This window comes from Temnothorax longispinosus, chromosome 9 (assembly GCF_030848805.1).
Source record: "Temnothorax longispinosus isolate EJ_2023e chromosome 9, Tlon_JGU_v1, whole genome shotgun sequence".
Taxonomy (NCBI): domain Eukaryota; kingdom Metazoa; phylum Arthropoda; class Insecta; order Hymenoptera; family Formicidae; genus Temnothorax; species Temnothorax longispinosus.
The window spans coordinates 15,490,905-15,506,778 of NC_092366.1; the positions used below are offsets into that span (position 1 = coordinate 15,490,905).

The 15,874-nt window shown below is 43.1% G+C and overlaps 1 long non-coding RNA gene across 3 annotated transcripts in view; it reads left to right on the forward strand.

Moving 5' to 3' along the window:
* Positions 1-15,874, forward strand: part of LOC139818571 (uncharacterized) — a 187,820-nt gene that overhangs the window by 151,883 nt on the left and 20,063 nt on the right. For all 3 annotated transcript variants that reach the window (XR_011733447.1, XR_011733445.1, XR_011733446.1), the window contains one exon: positions 7,085-7,143. This is a non-coding gene — a long non-coding RNA (uncharacterized lncRNA). The remainder of the gene's footprint in view (positions 1-7,084; positions 7,144-15,874) is intronic.

Sequence of the window (15,874 nt, forward strand, 5' to 3'; positions counted from 1 at the left end):
GCGGTCAATCTAAACGACCCCCTTATCTTCCACCCGACGCTCCGCGTTTTCGTGAAATCTAAATAAAACGCGCTGGGAGACCCGGGATAAACCGCGTCCAGAGATCAACCGAGATCGGTCGGAGAGAGAGTGCTCTCTGGTATGAGTAACGAGACGACCGTACTATTACCCGCCTAAACAACGACCGCATTTGCGTCAGGAACGACGTGGTAACTGCGGTAGTTCCTTGCCGGTTTCGCGCGACTTTCGGACCTCTTTGTAAACGATGACGGTCGGCTGTCCGAGTGATAGTATTTTATTTACGTTGCAACTTCAAATGGAACGTAATGAAAGATTTATCGAAAAGCAATATAATAGAGAACATACATATACGCGAATGACTTTAAAACATAAACATTTTTCTTCGGGATAAGAATAGATTTACGCTTTCCAAATTTTGTTTTAAAAAATAGATATTCTAAATTTAAATCGAAAATAATAAACGGAAAGAATTCAGTGCTTGATTTAATGGTGATAATTTTTTAAGGATAGGGATCGTGTTGTCAATTTCGGTGTGGAGAGTTTGGTTTAATATCTACATCAGATATGGTGAAAACGAGACATCGCCATTTCCACCGTCCACACGGATACTCGCGCGCGAGTGTAGAGATGAGGAGACGGAAAAGGGCGGCCGCGGCAGTTTATAACGGCGTCAGCAGTTGGTACATATAGTGGCTTCGTAGCCAGAGTTTAAGAGACTGTACAAGCTGACGCCTCCGTCGACTCCAACGTGGGTACCACTCGGTGGGATGGAGTGAAAATCGGGCTGTTGGGGGAGTCGGGAGCTGGGGAGATCGTAGCGTACGTATGGAGGAAAGTAGACGGCGAGGGTGTTAGGTGTGACGCACAAGCGGGTAGTATCAACCCTCGGCGGGCGCGATGACGATGGCGACGAGATGAGTCTGACCCCGGCGACGAGGTGGCCGGTGACAATCGACTCGAGTACTCCGGCTACCCCACAACCGGCGAGGGTTGGCGACAGCTGCGAACCCAATAACGTGCCTTTCACGAAGCGAGCAGTTCTGTTTCGCACCCAGGGCTGGGCTGGAGTCCGAAATGGCTGGCACCGTGGCCCGATATCCTGCTCCATTACCTTAACGTAGCGCCTCTTAAGTCGTCGACCCGTTGCGCTGAAATTAATCGACGATATAATACACACGCGATCGGCACTACACCGATTTGTCAGAGATCCGTCAAAGTTACGAGTCACGAAATGGAGAAGGAATTTTTTTTTTTTTTTTAATGGACTGTCGGTCTTACCGACAGTCTCGAATTTGTCAAAATTGCTCTGCACTCGCGAATCTAATAGCCGTTATGCGCTACGCTTACACCGGAAAAACAATCACTCTAAAGCAGGATTTGGCGTGTAAAAATCGAAGAGACTCTACGCGTGCATCAGGCAGGCGAGGTAGTGTGACAGGCGGTAGATACGCAGATATCGAGCGCTATATGGATGTTACCCCCTCGATCCTTTTATTGGCGAGATCACCGATGCGGCCATCAACATCAACGCGAAACAGCGCGCCGGCACTATCGCGTTCCGCGACACGATTTAGTGGCGGTCCCGGCAAAACAATTATATAAATTTCGGGGGGGAGGGCGGGGAGGGGGAGGCCGAGAGAGGGGTCTGGGGACGGCAGCGCTCCGGGGGATAAAGCGAGGGGGGAAAGGGAAATAGAGAGAGGGAGAGGAAGTGGACGGTGGCGCGGGATAGGAATTTTCCGAAAAAGCGTTGCAGCAGAGTCATAGATTAAATGCAGCCGAGGTGCACACGTCCAGCCGAGCACGTCGATGCGACGCAGGCAGCCATGCGGCCGCTGCGGCGGCGGGAGCTATCAGTGACACGTCGCGTGTTAAATCGCTTTGTTGACACACATAACCCGTCTACGCGTATCCGATACGCGCGATCGCTGGACCCGCGTTCTCGGCGTTTATATATCGCTACGCCCCTGCGGCCACCGGGAATTCGGCAGCAGTTTACTCGCGCTCTGATGCGAACCTTTCGCTGTCACATGGCTTCTCTCTCTCTCTTTTTCTCTTCTTCTCTCTTACTTTTAATAAAATAACACTTTTTAATAAAGTTATAATTTAAACAGACACGAAAGATCAGTTTCTTGTATATGTGTCCTAATAATTTTTATAATAAAGTTCGAGCTAACAATCCTAATTTGAACATGGTTCATTTTAAAATAAGAAGGGCGTAACGCAAACGAAAATTTGCACGAATCTTGAATACTTGCTCGATTGTATAACGATCGTAAATGCAAATTTTCAATCCGGATGGCATGACAGCAGCCCTCGGATTCCAGAATTGTCGGAGCGCGCCCCGCGATTTTGCCAGCGACGCCTGCAGGAAACTCGATTACACGGTAGAAGGATATTGACGGTCCATAATGCTCATTGAATTTGTCGAACGAGAATTATGTATTGCGTAGGGTTCGATTCGTTTGTTCGCGGGCGCCGCGCTTTTGAGGATATACCAACGGTGCGCGGACGAGACGCGCGCGATCGGACCGAGCCGTATTACAATAAAATCGTGATCACGATCGGCGGCGGCGCGAGAGAGAGAGAACAAAACGGCGAGCGGGGAAAAAAGAGGAACTCGCCGGGAGCGGCGCGTGAATCGACCGGTGCATTATATTCGGATAAAATGATTTTATCGATCGTAAATGCACCGACACGGCGGCGGCCGACGCTAGTCTTATGAACGCTCAGATTTATATCCGTTCGTTCGATCGCGCGAGCTCAAGCGGCGAGCTTTTTGTTGATGCAATAAAATTATTTTGAAAAAAGCGAGCGTACGAAGGATCAGAGAGAGGAGTACGCACACATCGTACCACATCGTACCTCGTACCTTTTTATTTTATAACTCTATCACCGAGAGAGAGACAGAGAGACGGAGAGGGAGGGGGGGATATTTTGAAAACTCTGTGATTTAATTCTATGATAATTCTGATTTAAGTAACTAAGTCACCAACTTGTCCATTATTGCGAGGCTTGTTAAATAACCATTATATTATTTGTGCGATGGTTGTAGATTCTAAATGCGAGATACGAAGCGGTGCATGTTCCTCCTGATGTTTTATCTGTACGATCGGCTCCTAATAAGCATTCGTTTTCTGGAATGCAATTCCTATGACGGCTGTTTTCTCTGATGCAACGGCAACTTGCATTAGTGAGACTAGTCCGTGGTAATTTTACACACGCAAAAATCAATTGCCGATTGGATTGCGAGGTCAGATCCTCATTAACTGGCGGCGCAGGAAGGGGGATAATTACATAAATAATCTAACTACAGGTCGCATGCGGCAGTCCGATTCAATAAAAATAATTGCACCGTTATTACTCCACTCTGTATTGATTGAAATCCTCGTTACGTAAAGCAACGTATTCCACGCGCTTAATAATAATAATAAATTTTGATAATGCTAATAATGCAGCACCACTCTCTCAAGCATCTTATCTATTTTAATATTCTTTTCCGCCTTCGGCGATGGGAATTATTTCAGCTCGCGCGCACTCATTCGTGTTTTAATTAAAACGGTCCTTTTGCAACTCAACCTATACCTGCCCTCCCCTCGTCGCTCGATCCGTTTCCTAACGCGTAATCATTACGAGACTGCCTTTTCGATTTCCCGTAATGCGACGCGAACGCTGAGGCCTCGCATTAGCGCGGCTCTCTCTCTCGCCAGTAGTAACGCCACGGGAGCGAAATTGATTACCAATAGTACTGCGAGCACGGCGGCTCTCTCGCGCTCCCGTGTTCGGGCAGTAATGATGTTTTGATGCGAGGACCCGGTGCACTGCGTATCGACTGCAGTTAACTAATGGAAGCTCCCCGATAATTGCGAATGCCGTCGGAGAGTAAATGCTGCTAGCGCGACAGTAATCATCGTTATTCCACTCACGCTGCAGCCGCGCAACGATGAAGGAAGCTCTTCTCTCGTATACCTTTGTTTCTCGCCGTGCCATTTCAAAAAGCCTCTCTCTAGCCAATAAATATACATACTACTCTTACAACGAAATTATCTTTTTGTTAGAAATGATTATCGATATTTATTATACATTCATCGATTAAAAATTGGCCGTAGCGATGAAATGCATATACATTTTTTTTGTGAATAAAGAGGAACGTATTGCGAATTTGTTGTTACTTATGTATCTTAATAATTAATTCTTAATTTTAATTGGACAATTTTCAATGAAAGGAAAGGGGGAATAAAAAAAGAGTTTTATGAGGAGTGCAAGTCAATCCCCGCAGTTTCTTTTACTGTCATCTTGCTATCTTAAAACTCTCTTAAAATGCCACGCGAGCTCGATTCGATATATTGGATTATGTATTGCGCACATATAAGCAAATACGGGCATTATGTATTCGCTCGAAGTGCACTAAATTTAGTCACGGTACGAGAGGGGGACATCCGTTCCTCCAATTCAACACTACATTTTTACCTTTTTCTCGCAGAAACATGTTATATGTTATTGGTTCGTAAAAAGTAACAGCGATACTGAAGTAAATTCCGAACGTCAGCGATTTGTCAATAATTCTCGTGCGCTGCTCTTCGAAATTCCGTTTGTAATTCACCGGCGATTTCCGAGGCGCTTATTCAATTCGTCCGCTTGGCGCTCGTTTCACTTCGCCAGTTGTTAATGGTTTCTCATTTCAGTCGATGAAAACGAAACTGAAGCTGTTTTTTATTAGAAATCGTAAAGAATAGAAACGAAATATCTTATTTTTGTATTGAAAAACAAATTTATTTCTCGTTTCTATTTCAAGATAACCGATTTCAATGATATCTCTCTTCATGCAAAGTTAAAATTCGATGATAAAATAATTCGGCTTATTTCTCCATCCTTCCGTATATTCAAACGTGTATTCAAACTTTCCCAGCCGCAGGTCCGTTTCACAACACACTGTGAGAGAGCTTCCCCTTAAATTCATAATCAAAACTGCATTAAAATCCTAAAAGCCCTGACGAGGGCGCGACGAAAAATGTTTTGTCATTTAAAGTGACTCGGTAATCGCCTCGATAACAATATGCTCACCTCGTTTTGGATCCCTCTCGTTTTGTCGTAAGAGGTTTTCTGATTCGCAATCGATTAGGTGTTGAAAGAACGATTGTTTCATCGACCTTTATATGTTGTGGTGCTAATGAATATATTGATGAATATGTTAGTCTCAAGAATATGCATTTATAATTTCAACTATTTTGAATTTTTACTATTTTTTCGCTAAAAGATTTATTAACAAGCAATAAAGTTATATTGTTATATATTCTATTATAATTATTGATCTAAATTTTTAAGTTTTACCGCACAATTTTGTCTATGAATGTAAAAAAGGGACGATATACATTACATCGATCGTAAAATCTTTTGTCGTGTCTCTGCAACGTGGCGGGCTTAAGTTTTCCGGTTGATTTTCGCGACCGAACTCTTGGGAGAGAGTTTGGGCAGTCGCTCACCGTTCTCGTCCCTCTTCGCACATCCCTTCTTCTCTATCTTTCTCTTTCTCGTTTCGGTTAGAGGATTGTGCGCCATTGTTCGGGCGATATTTCAGCAGCGACGGTGGCTGCTATAGAGTGGAAGGGCGGGGGTGGTTAGCGGTAGTCAGCTGGCTGTGACACGCTGCCTACCTCGCCAAAGAGGAACCAGAGACGCTTAGGAGTATCCGGGAGCTAAAGAGAGACCCTTGGTTTCATGCTCGCGCCAGCGATACTTTTTCGTCTGACGATAGTCGAGGATTTGACTTTGAAGCGATTACATATAATTATTGTCGTGTTGCATTCGCATCTGCAACGCAAAGCTTTATTTCGAGCACGTATCATGACTATATTCAGCATCTTCTTACACTAGAGAGAATGACTGTTTTCTTTTACGTGACTCTTGGCTAAATAAATTAGAAGATAAAAATTTACGGTAGTTGGCTATTATACTTAATAGGTATCACAGAATTACGATATTGATATAGATATACAATATGGAGATATTTGCAACGCGTTTAGATGTTCGATTGACGATATTATCAAAATTCTATGGCCGTCTCTACGCCTCCATGCGCGCGTACGCTAATCGTTTCCGAAGTCCTTTACTACTCATTCAGTCGAACGAAGCTCCTTTGACTCATGGCGACTTGTCGAACGACTTACGGGCACCGTCTGTGTTTTAACTGCAACAATGGCCACGTGCATCCAGCGCGCAGCGGCGTGAGCGAGACGCGCGATGAGAGTTTAATAATTATTATTCATAAGATTCTCCTGTGGGAGTCGGCCAGGCGTGAGACTAAGCAAGAAAGATGTGCTGCAAAACAAGAGGGGGTGCCATCGCTTCTTCGGGGCTTGCTTATGTCCTCCTCATCCCCTCTGGCACGGGGAACTGGAGTATTCCACGACGGGAAGGGGGTGTGCTCGAGTCAGTCGAGCAGAAACCCAATCACTTCCGGCGTCTGCGCCCATTAGGGCGCCGCGACGCTGACGTCGGCTGACGTACGCCCTTCCTCTTCGCGTCTCGCTCGCACTCTATCGCCGTTCCTCTCCCCCCCGGTTGTTCCTATCTCACACTGTATTGAACCTACCACCCTCTTGGACTTCGACCAACATCAGAACAGACCGCAGATCTATTGTTCGGAAAGCGCTCACATGGAAGCTTCTTCAACGCGGGCTAATGACGTATCGAGGATTTTCTTCCTCTTTACCGGATTTCTCCGCTTTTGCTCGCTCATCTCCCGAGCCAGTTGCGCGGTTCGCTTTTTCTTGATTGTTACAAAGATAGCGGATCGCGTCAAGACAATCCTCCCTCTCTTGTATCGCGTGTAGCGCATGTAAAATGCGAGGGAGACAAAAAGCTGTAACATTATTTGCAAGATGAACTTTACAGAACTAAAAGAATGAATTTTTTATTCTTTATATATAGAAAAATTATTATGATATCTGAAGGAATTAAACGATTATTAAATTTGCTGTATTGAAAAATTATCTTGGATTATGAATATTAAATAAATCACAATTATCTTATTAACGTGATTCGTTTCGTTTGTGTGTTTCAGGTTCATAAACGCGAGACGTAGAATCGTTCAACCGATGATCGACCAGAGTAATCGAGCCGGTAAGATGAATCCATTTCAGCCAACAGACATTTACACATACCCACACGACACGAGAGACATATACAATTTTGTGCCACCAGTGTCGACCACACCTCACGATTATATTTATTTTCAATAATATCAATTTTCTGATTCTTATGAATTAACATAATTCATTTTGTTTAAATAAAATTAATGTTTCTCTTTTAAATGCTAGTAAGATTTTTTGTGCATTTTGAAATTATTCAATGTTATTAAATTTTTAGAATACAATAAAGTTTTAACTTTTAACGAAACTTTATTATTATACTCAATATTACCATTTATTAAGATAAATCCTACAACGCGAAAACTTAACTTTGAACTATTAATTCTCTAACAAACTAAATTGTAGATAAGTTCATTCATTTCTTTTTTTATCAAATATAAAATTTATTTATTATTATTTTAAATTGGTTCTATCACTTTTGTAATTAATACAAATCATATAATATTCTTACATTAATATAAAGTTCGTAACTATTTCCTATTCACATAGATAGATATAAGTAAAATTAGTAGGAAAACTTGGTAAAAACCGATTGTTTACGAATGGTTTTGTAATTATAGCTGACAACTTAATGCAATAGGACATATAATATCTTTGATATCTGTAGTAGATACTCAGTCTTTGCATGATATTCTTCGTAATATTTTTTAAATAAACGAAACATTTGAATCAAATAGAGCCTGTAACGTCGTACATATTTGTATATCCGCAATATCCGTCGTTTCTCTCGGAAATCAAATCACTTCATGATTCGATTATCGGTCATTCCACGTTCACGATGGAAATTTGAATTTCACTTCTCTCTTGCGTGTCTGATTAATATCATGTCCGACAATCATTCCGTTTCGTGATTTAGAAAGTATTATTACGAAGTTTCACTTCACGCGAATGGATAACAGAGTTTACAATTGCGCAACTATTAATTCTTTAATTTTTAATAAAACTTTTAACCCTGCAACCATGCAGGTCGTTTGCGTCCTCGGCATTTTGACTATGTGGTATTTTCCAAAGGTTCATTGATTAAATTAACAATTGCAAAATTAATTTTATAATATTATTATTGTTTAAACTTATAGGTAAGATCTCAATGTACACCTATGACATTTTTTAGAATTTTTAAATTAAAATTTCTGTGCTAAATAATTAACATACATGTATAATCTTTTGTCTATGAACACGAAGGAAATTTTTATTGGAAAAAGACTTATTTTAAAATATTTTTTAATTCAACGTACTAAGCATTTATAAAATAAGGATGATTTTTTTACGTGCGGCAATGATCTTATTAACTTTACTGAAGATAGATTAATACGAGAGAATTGAAAGTTTGATATCAGGAAAAGATATTCCTTCGTCGAATAATCTGTAAAGACGACGCGTTTACGAGGAGAGAATCACTTCGTTTGCAGTAAAAGGCGACAACAACGGGCCTTCGTGTTTAGGGTAGAACCATTCTCTTTCTCTTTCTTTCTCTCTTTCTCTCTTTCTCTCTCTCTCTCGTTCTTTCTCGGTTAGGGTTCAAGGGATCGGTAGTGATTCGGATGATGGTGAGAGGGTTCTTCCGTGGAGTACCGGGTAAGCAGAGGTGGATAACGTTCCGGATAACGTTCGGATAACACTCGGATAACGGTGGGATAATTGGTAGCGGTGATCAGACCGAGTTTTACGATCAGGGAACATGCTCCCGTTGCCACACAGTCGAAACTCTTCTCGCTCTATCGGCCGTGGCCTCTCACGGCCCGTCTTTTTCTTACGTTTTTATCCGTGGCCACGTCTTTGTCCCGCGACGCGGAAAGGACCGCCCGAGGAAAAGTTTGGCGAGGGTGAATCGAACTAAACGGTCGAAACATAGAGAGAAAGAAAGAGAGAGAGAGAGAGAGAGAGAGAGAGAAAGAGTCCGATTCGCCTCGTATTTTTACGACTGGCCCCCTCATAAACACTCACTGAGTTACGGGTTGTTTGCTCTGTCGAAACTGGGCTTTAGGGGCGCTTTATCCGCCATACGTATCCACGAAACGCGCTCTCCGGGATAGCAAGGAATCGTTCTCTTCTTTTTCGTACTTCTCTCTCTCTCTCTCTTTTCCCTCGAGTTGACGCACACGCTTCTCGCTGGCTTCTGCAAATGATGGCCCGTAGCTTGCTTCCGTATTTTTTTAACGTATCGTACACCGAAGTGCACTGAACGTTCGAGTGTCTTTATGAGAATCTTCTCTGTGAGTATCATAAACGTCTTTATGTTCTCCAGATTTCATTCAAATTCGCGTGAGCGTGTTATCAATGTTGTGACCTGCGTGAACTGATACCCATGATGATGCTAATTACTCCACGAGATTTTCGCTGACAATTAGAAATGTTCTCTCGACGAAATTCCAAAAGTTTTGTTTTATTAAGCTTTCTCATTGAATCTATATATGCAAACGGGAATAATAAATTTATTCATGCTATTGAGCAACGTTTTCTTTGTTTTGAGTCAACGACATTGATAATTGTCGCGCATACGCGTCACCAAGCGAATTCGAGCGATAGCTAAAGGGATATTCGCGAGGGAAATGACGGGGGGTGTGTGAGGCTCGCGGGTATCGAGGGACGAGGAGAGAGCGAGAGCCCGGCGACCTGAACGTCGTCGTTCGCATCGGGTAAAGTGGAAACCCGTGTACGCCAGATTATCATCCCGAGTCAATCCTGATCACAGTTCCATCGTGCCGCAAACAGGCAATCCACGACCTTTCCAGCCCTTCCGCCCGCCGCGTCGCCGGTGCCATCGCCTAGCTCCGTTTTCTCGCCTGCTCTCCGACTGGCAAACCAGTTTCGCTAGAAAGAGCATATACCTTTTGCGCGCGATTGAAATCGATGGAGCTACGCGAGGGCGTCCCGCCGCTGCCTCACGTCCCGCTCGATTATTGCGGCCAGAGAATGACGCGCGGAGATATTTTTATGGATGGAAATGGCGAGAGAGAGAGAGAGAGAGAGAGAGAGAGAGAGAGAGAGAGAGACGTCGTGAAGGTCCACCAAGTTCGCGGCTCCGACCATTTTTCCAATTCCTCGGAGACTTGGCCTGTATCCCACTCCGCCTGCTCCTATCCTGCTCTCCATCGACGATCAGCAGTCCATTAAAGCTTAATAGCCGAAGCATTAGGCCCCAGGGCAGATTTTGTTCCAACGGAAGTGAGATAAATGTATCTTTCAAATGCTCCTAGTCCCCCGTGATCTGTCGGTAGCAATGCTGAAATTGTTATTCCTCCTTTTGAACGACTACGTTTTACACCATCGATCAAAACACTCTCGAATTATTTAATCTTATCGGTCAGTAAACGTAAATTTCTGAATTTTTATCGAAGCTTTTTAATTTGTAATGTTGAGTACATTATTAAAAGCGATAATCAAATTTCAATGCACATGTTTATCAAATCAAAATGCATTAGCACATCTATATACATATACACTTTTGGAAAATTTTTGTAGTTTTGTTAAAAAAGGTCCTTGTTAAAATTTTTGTGTAAAATAATCAACACATACATGTGTAGATTTAACATATGCCTGCTATGTTAATTGAACTCAACAAATTTAAAATGTAAAATTATTAAAATAATTTAAAAAATATGTTAAAGTAACACAATTTGAACATATTTATTAAATGTATTAAAATTTACAGAAAAAGAGTGTTGATTTTATCTTACAATCTTAACTTGAACATAAAAGTTACATAGGAATTACATTTCCTTTCTGTTGAAATATTTTAACATAATATCGGTGTTATTATTTAACACATTCATATTATGTTAAATTAACACAAAAATTTGAGTGAACCGTTTGGGACATGTGATTTATGTTACATATTTAACACAAATTTTCCAACAGTGTACAGAGATATAACAAAATGTATACTTCTTATGTAATATTAAAACATTTTTTTTACTTGTCAAATTTCTTGTTTCTTTCTCGTCCATTAATTACGCAGAAATCCCACGAGCATATTGCTGTCTGTCCACACGTATTCTCGAATCGTGCACATAACTTTTCTTACGCGAGCCTCACGAAGGATCGTATTAGGACGGAGTCACGTTAATTCAGAATGCGTCTTGAGACGACGACGACGACGACGACCGTGCACGACTTGTCGAGACTTGCAGGCATGCATATCCTTCTCGGTTCGCTCCTCCGTATCGAGCTAATGATGCGCGTCGGTCGGATCATCAATCATACTTTCATTACGTGGATCCCAGCTGCTCCACATTGACTTCGCGGCCCGCGGGGCATTGTTATTATTCCGAGATGAGAGATGCATTCCCGCGCACGAGCGCGCACTAACTCGCGTTTCGCGCCTTACACAATGCGCGGCGTGCGTGCGCGCGCGGAATTCCCCGCTTATCGCCGATAACGGCTGCAGAAGCCATCGCGCGATCGGTAAGTTTACGATTCATCCCGTTCGCCTTAACGATCACAGATCCGTATCTGCGTTCTGCGGAGAATGCAACACGGTGAATGCGTTTTCTTTCCTCGACATACGTGGGTTGCGCGAGTTGCTTGATATTCTGGTAAACACATAAAGTGCACCATTGTCTGCGATGCTCATCGCAATCCGCACACCGATATTTTAATATTAATGAAAAATATATCGTTGGGACGTTAAATTACGAGTAACAACTTTTGATAATTGCAGTATTTGTAAAAGCTATTCCTAACAATTCTTAGTATTACTTTATGCATACAGTAGCATACAATTTTTCTGCGTAGGTGTGTGAGACTAAGAACCGGTTTATACTTGAAGTTAACGCCTTTACGCATCGTTAGTCTTCTTTACCCTGCATTTAGAAATAGAATAAATTTGACGGCATTAACGTGTCGTCAAGAGGTATAATTATACACGGCTTTCCCCAGCAAGCTTCCCTAAAGTTCTACTATATATAGCGATTGTGCTCGAATGGATTACGGTTATCCTTTATCCGGCAGTGAAGGAACGGCTCGCCGAAATTAGTGTAAAATTAGTCGGGCGCGCGCACGCACGTAACGCGGACAGTAAACCTTTGCGCGTGGTGTTCTAACGCCATCGTTCTTAATACCGCTCATAAAAGCGCGTGATCCCTTTTAAATCCTCCCCCATTCAATCATACACGACCGCCGCGCGTAGGCACTCGAACTATAAACTATAAACCGGTGGCGCATCGTTTTACGACGTACAAGCTGCCGCCGTGTATCCCTCTTGCGAGATTCTATTAGGTTTATATGCTTGGAAAGAACCATGTCACACATGGTTAGGATAGGAAAGGTACACTCGGATATACAATCTTGAGAATACATAGAAAAAATACGGTACAGCGCGATGTATCATTATCGCTGTCTCGCAATGAAAATAACGATAATTTGATTGACGAAGTTCCGCGTGTAATTTGCCTTACGTGGACATTTGTTATCCGACATGCGAGATCATGTCAAGTGTAATAGCGTCTCTTTTCTGTTTACTAATGACATATAATTTATTATGTATCTCTTACTTGCGGTGAAACGTACGATGAATTTAATCAAATATGAAGTAAGTAGAAATAAAAATTAATAGCTACTGTAATCGTCAATTGAGGAGAAAAAAGCGTTTGCCAGTAAAAGGTAGCTACTAATAAAGGAAATGCAAATGTCTAATGGTTACGTGTGAGAAAAAGGTTTAATTGCAATGTACGAGAGAGAAGCAACGTTACTCTCTCAAATTGATTCCGCATTCTCTCGGTAATAACTTTAATCCGCGGACATTTACTGAAATGAACTGCACTCGGTTTCTTTCTGGCAGTACTCCGACGTACCATACCATGTACAGACACTGTCTAACGTCAAGGCTGTATATAGTTACAGCGCTGGTAACACCGGTAGAATCGTCGTCCCCTCACGTGCTGCCAGAACGACGCAGTAAAAACGTAACAGCGGCACCGAAGTACCGTAAAGCTGCGACCGTACGGTGCATTTCGTGACGATACCGCGATAAAAGGTGTCTGCCACCTCCATGGCAACGATACGACTGAGGTATATTTGTCGAGTTTCTTTCTGTCTCGGAGATGACCGTTGCCGAATTAAGTGTACCTCCATTTTACCGAATTATACTACATCCGGTTTTATTAATTATTGGAGTGGATATATATATATATATTGCTTTTTGTACGTGGATCGAATAAAATTCGAGAGATTTAATTAACGTGATTGGAGTAGTATTAGAATTCAATACTTTAATCCATGCTATATCGAGGGCTCGACTCAATATTTGACACGGTGACATGCGTAATTAAACAGCGATACGATTAATGAAGCGGTTTCCCTTTGTAGTCGACATAAAATATCCAATTACGACGCGAACGGTTAATCGCTCAGCGTGGCCGGTTATACGTCTCCAGTCGCCACCGATGAAAGACTGGTGGCCGCAACGATGACCGATCTATTCACCGATTTCTGTCGCGGCTTGTTTCTCGCGCGGTAATTACTCTTTCCGAGTATACGAGACTCGCCGTCATCCTCCTCGTCGTCGTCCTCCTCCTCCTCTTCCTTCTCGGCAATAAACGACTTCCCACGAATTGCCTCCGCTATAATCTCAATAAACATCGCTCATCCAGGCGCACTCAACTCCTTCGTCCGTTTGGCGGCTTTATGAGCCGGCGTTTGCATTAGTTGTATGAGAGAATCTTCGAGGAAAGCAGTTGCGACGTGTCCATCGACGATATCTTAATTGTCGGTTTTGCTTATTATTCGCTGCATTCTGCCGGTCGAGTCGGAGGTCAGGATGACACGCGAGAAGTCATAGATCAACACGAGTAGTCCCCTTCGCGTTGTCTCGTCTTTTTTTTTGTCATTTCTCCGCTGTCAGGTTACCTTGTCTTTCTTGCTGTGTTTGATACCTCTTCTTGTCGGCCGTTTTCACAGAAGCTTGATTGTCATTTACGACAATCGTTTCGTCTTTTTGCTCCATCATAGATCGGTAGATGATACTTACGACCAATAAGCTATTCTCCAAGCTCAGTTATTACATAAGCTTCTTTTTTACGCAATTTTTTCAGGTATGAGTATATAAATATAGTGAAGTAGTTAGTATATTCAGTACATTAAAAATATTATGATCATGTCGGTTGCCTGATGAATTAAAAAGCCTGATAAATTCACGTGTACGTCAAAATACTTTCATCGTACAAAGTAGTTTGAGACGCATATCGAATATTGTGTGCCCAATGTATATAGCGCAAGAACGAATCCTATTCTGCGGATCTAGTCGACGCAGACCATTCGTCACGCACTCGTCGAGAGCCTCGGTTTCGATAACGTCGCTCGGTCCCTTCGTTCTTTCTCTCTCTCTCTCTTTCCTCGTCGTCCCGTTTTCGCCCGTTCCGATGGATATAACTGTGTTGGTTTGCGGAGCGCGCTATCTGGCTGCCAAAGATCCCTTGGAGCAGAACCTCCGGAACGAGCTGGGCCAGACCAAACCAACATATAGCGCGTCCACTCCATCTCACTTGGCCGCTATCCCCACTTTCCTCACGTCGAGGCTGCGCTCCAACCCCCTTAGTCCGGTCTTTTTCAACCCCCGATTCCCCTTAACGCTCCCTTCTTCGCCGTTCGTCGTGATCCTTCCTCCTCTGCTCAACCACCGGATCGGCCCGGCGTCGTCCCTTCCGCGAGGGCCATCAATCAAGGTTGTCAATTTGTAATGGCGATTCTCTGTGTCCATCTCGGGGTGGGTCCAGACAGTCCACCCTCCACCTTTCTCCGTCTATCCTCGCACATCGACGATCTCTCTGTTTCCGTCGTCCTCTCTTCCCCCTTTTCGCCTCAACACTCCGTATACAGCTTCAACCCCCGCTTGAAGGAGCGAGAAAGAGGGTGAGAAGGGGGGGGAGGATGGTGGATTTTACGAAGCTGGACACCAGCCCGCTGTAAACGTTCCTGCTGGCACTGATGGGATATCGGCCGACGAAGAAAAAGAGAATGCTCCCGCCGTCGAGTTTAACGTCCCCCGTGGACCCGGGCGCGCTAAATAAAATGGATGTTCTGGGGTCGAGAATCGAGAGAAATTGTACGGCGGATTCCCTAAAATGTCACCGGAGGCGTCGACATGGACTGCTCGATGGCGCACCGACGCTGATGCGTCGAAATCGAACGCGTTCGATTTCGACAGATCCCATTTGATTCCGCCGAAATGGGCGATCGGTTTTATCGCGTCGCTTATTTGTACGAATTTTTCTTACGGAATTTTTCACTACCTTCCAAAACTTTTCAAAAATTGTGTCTACCTTTTAATACAGATGTATAATTTTCATTAAACCGATTAGATCGAGCAATTGTTATTTATACATGGCAAGTGTAAAATTTATGATTTTATACTCTCTTCCGCTGTTATAAACAATTAACTGCACGGCCAAATCTGATTTATCGCTCTGATTAATCCATTTAAACATAAACTCGCGACCATACTTTAGTAAGAATAATCGAGGGAAAGTCTGAGCTAAAAGGAGGAGCAGAATGGACGAGATCGATCGAATGGTCCAAGTAGAGACGATTTCTTCCCTCGTTGTGTCCCTATCGACCGTCGCCAAGCTCTTTTTTCTCTACGTTTCGCGTCACGTAGACGTGATATAGAGTTACTTAGAGAGCCGATCCCCCGCACATTACTGCCCTACGTTTGAAAGGTGCCGGAGCGGGTCCTCATACGACATAGATCATACGTTAATTGAAAT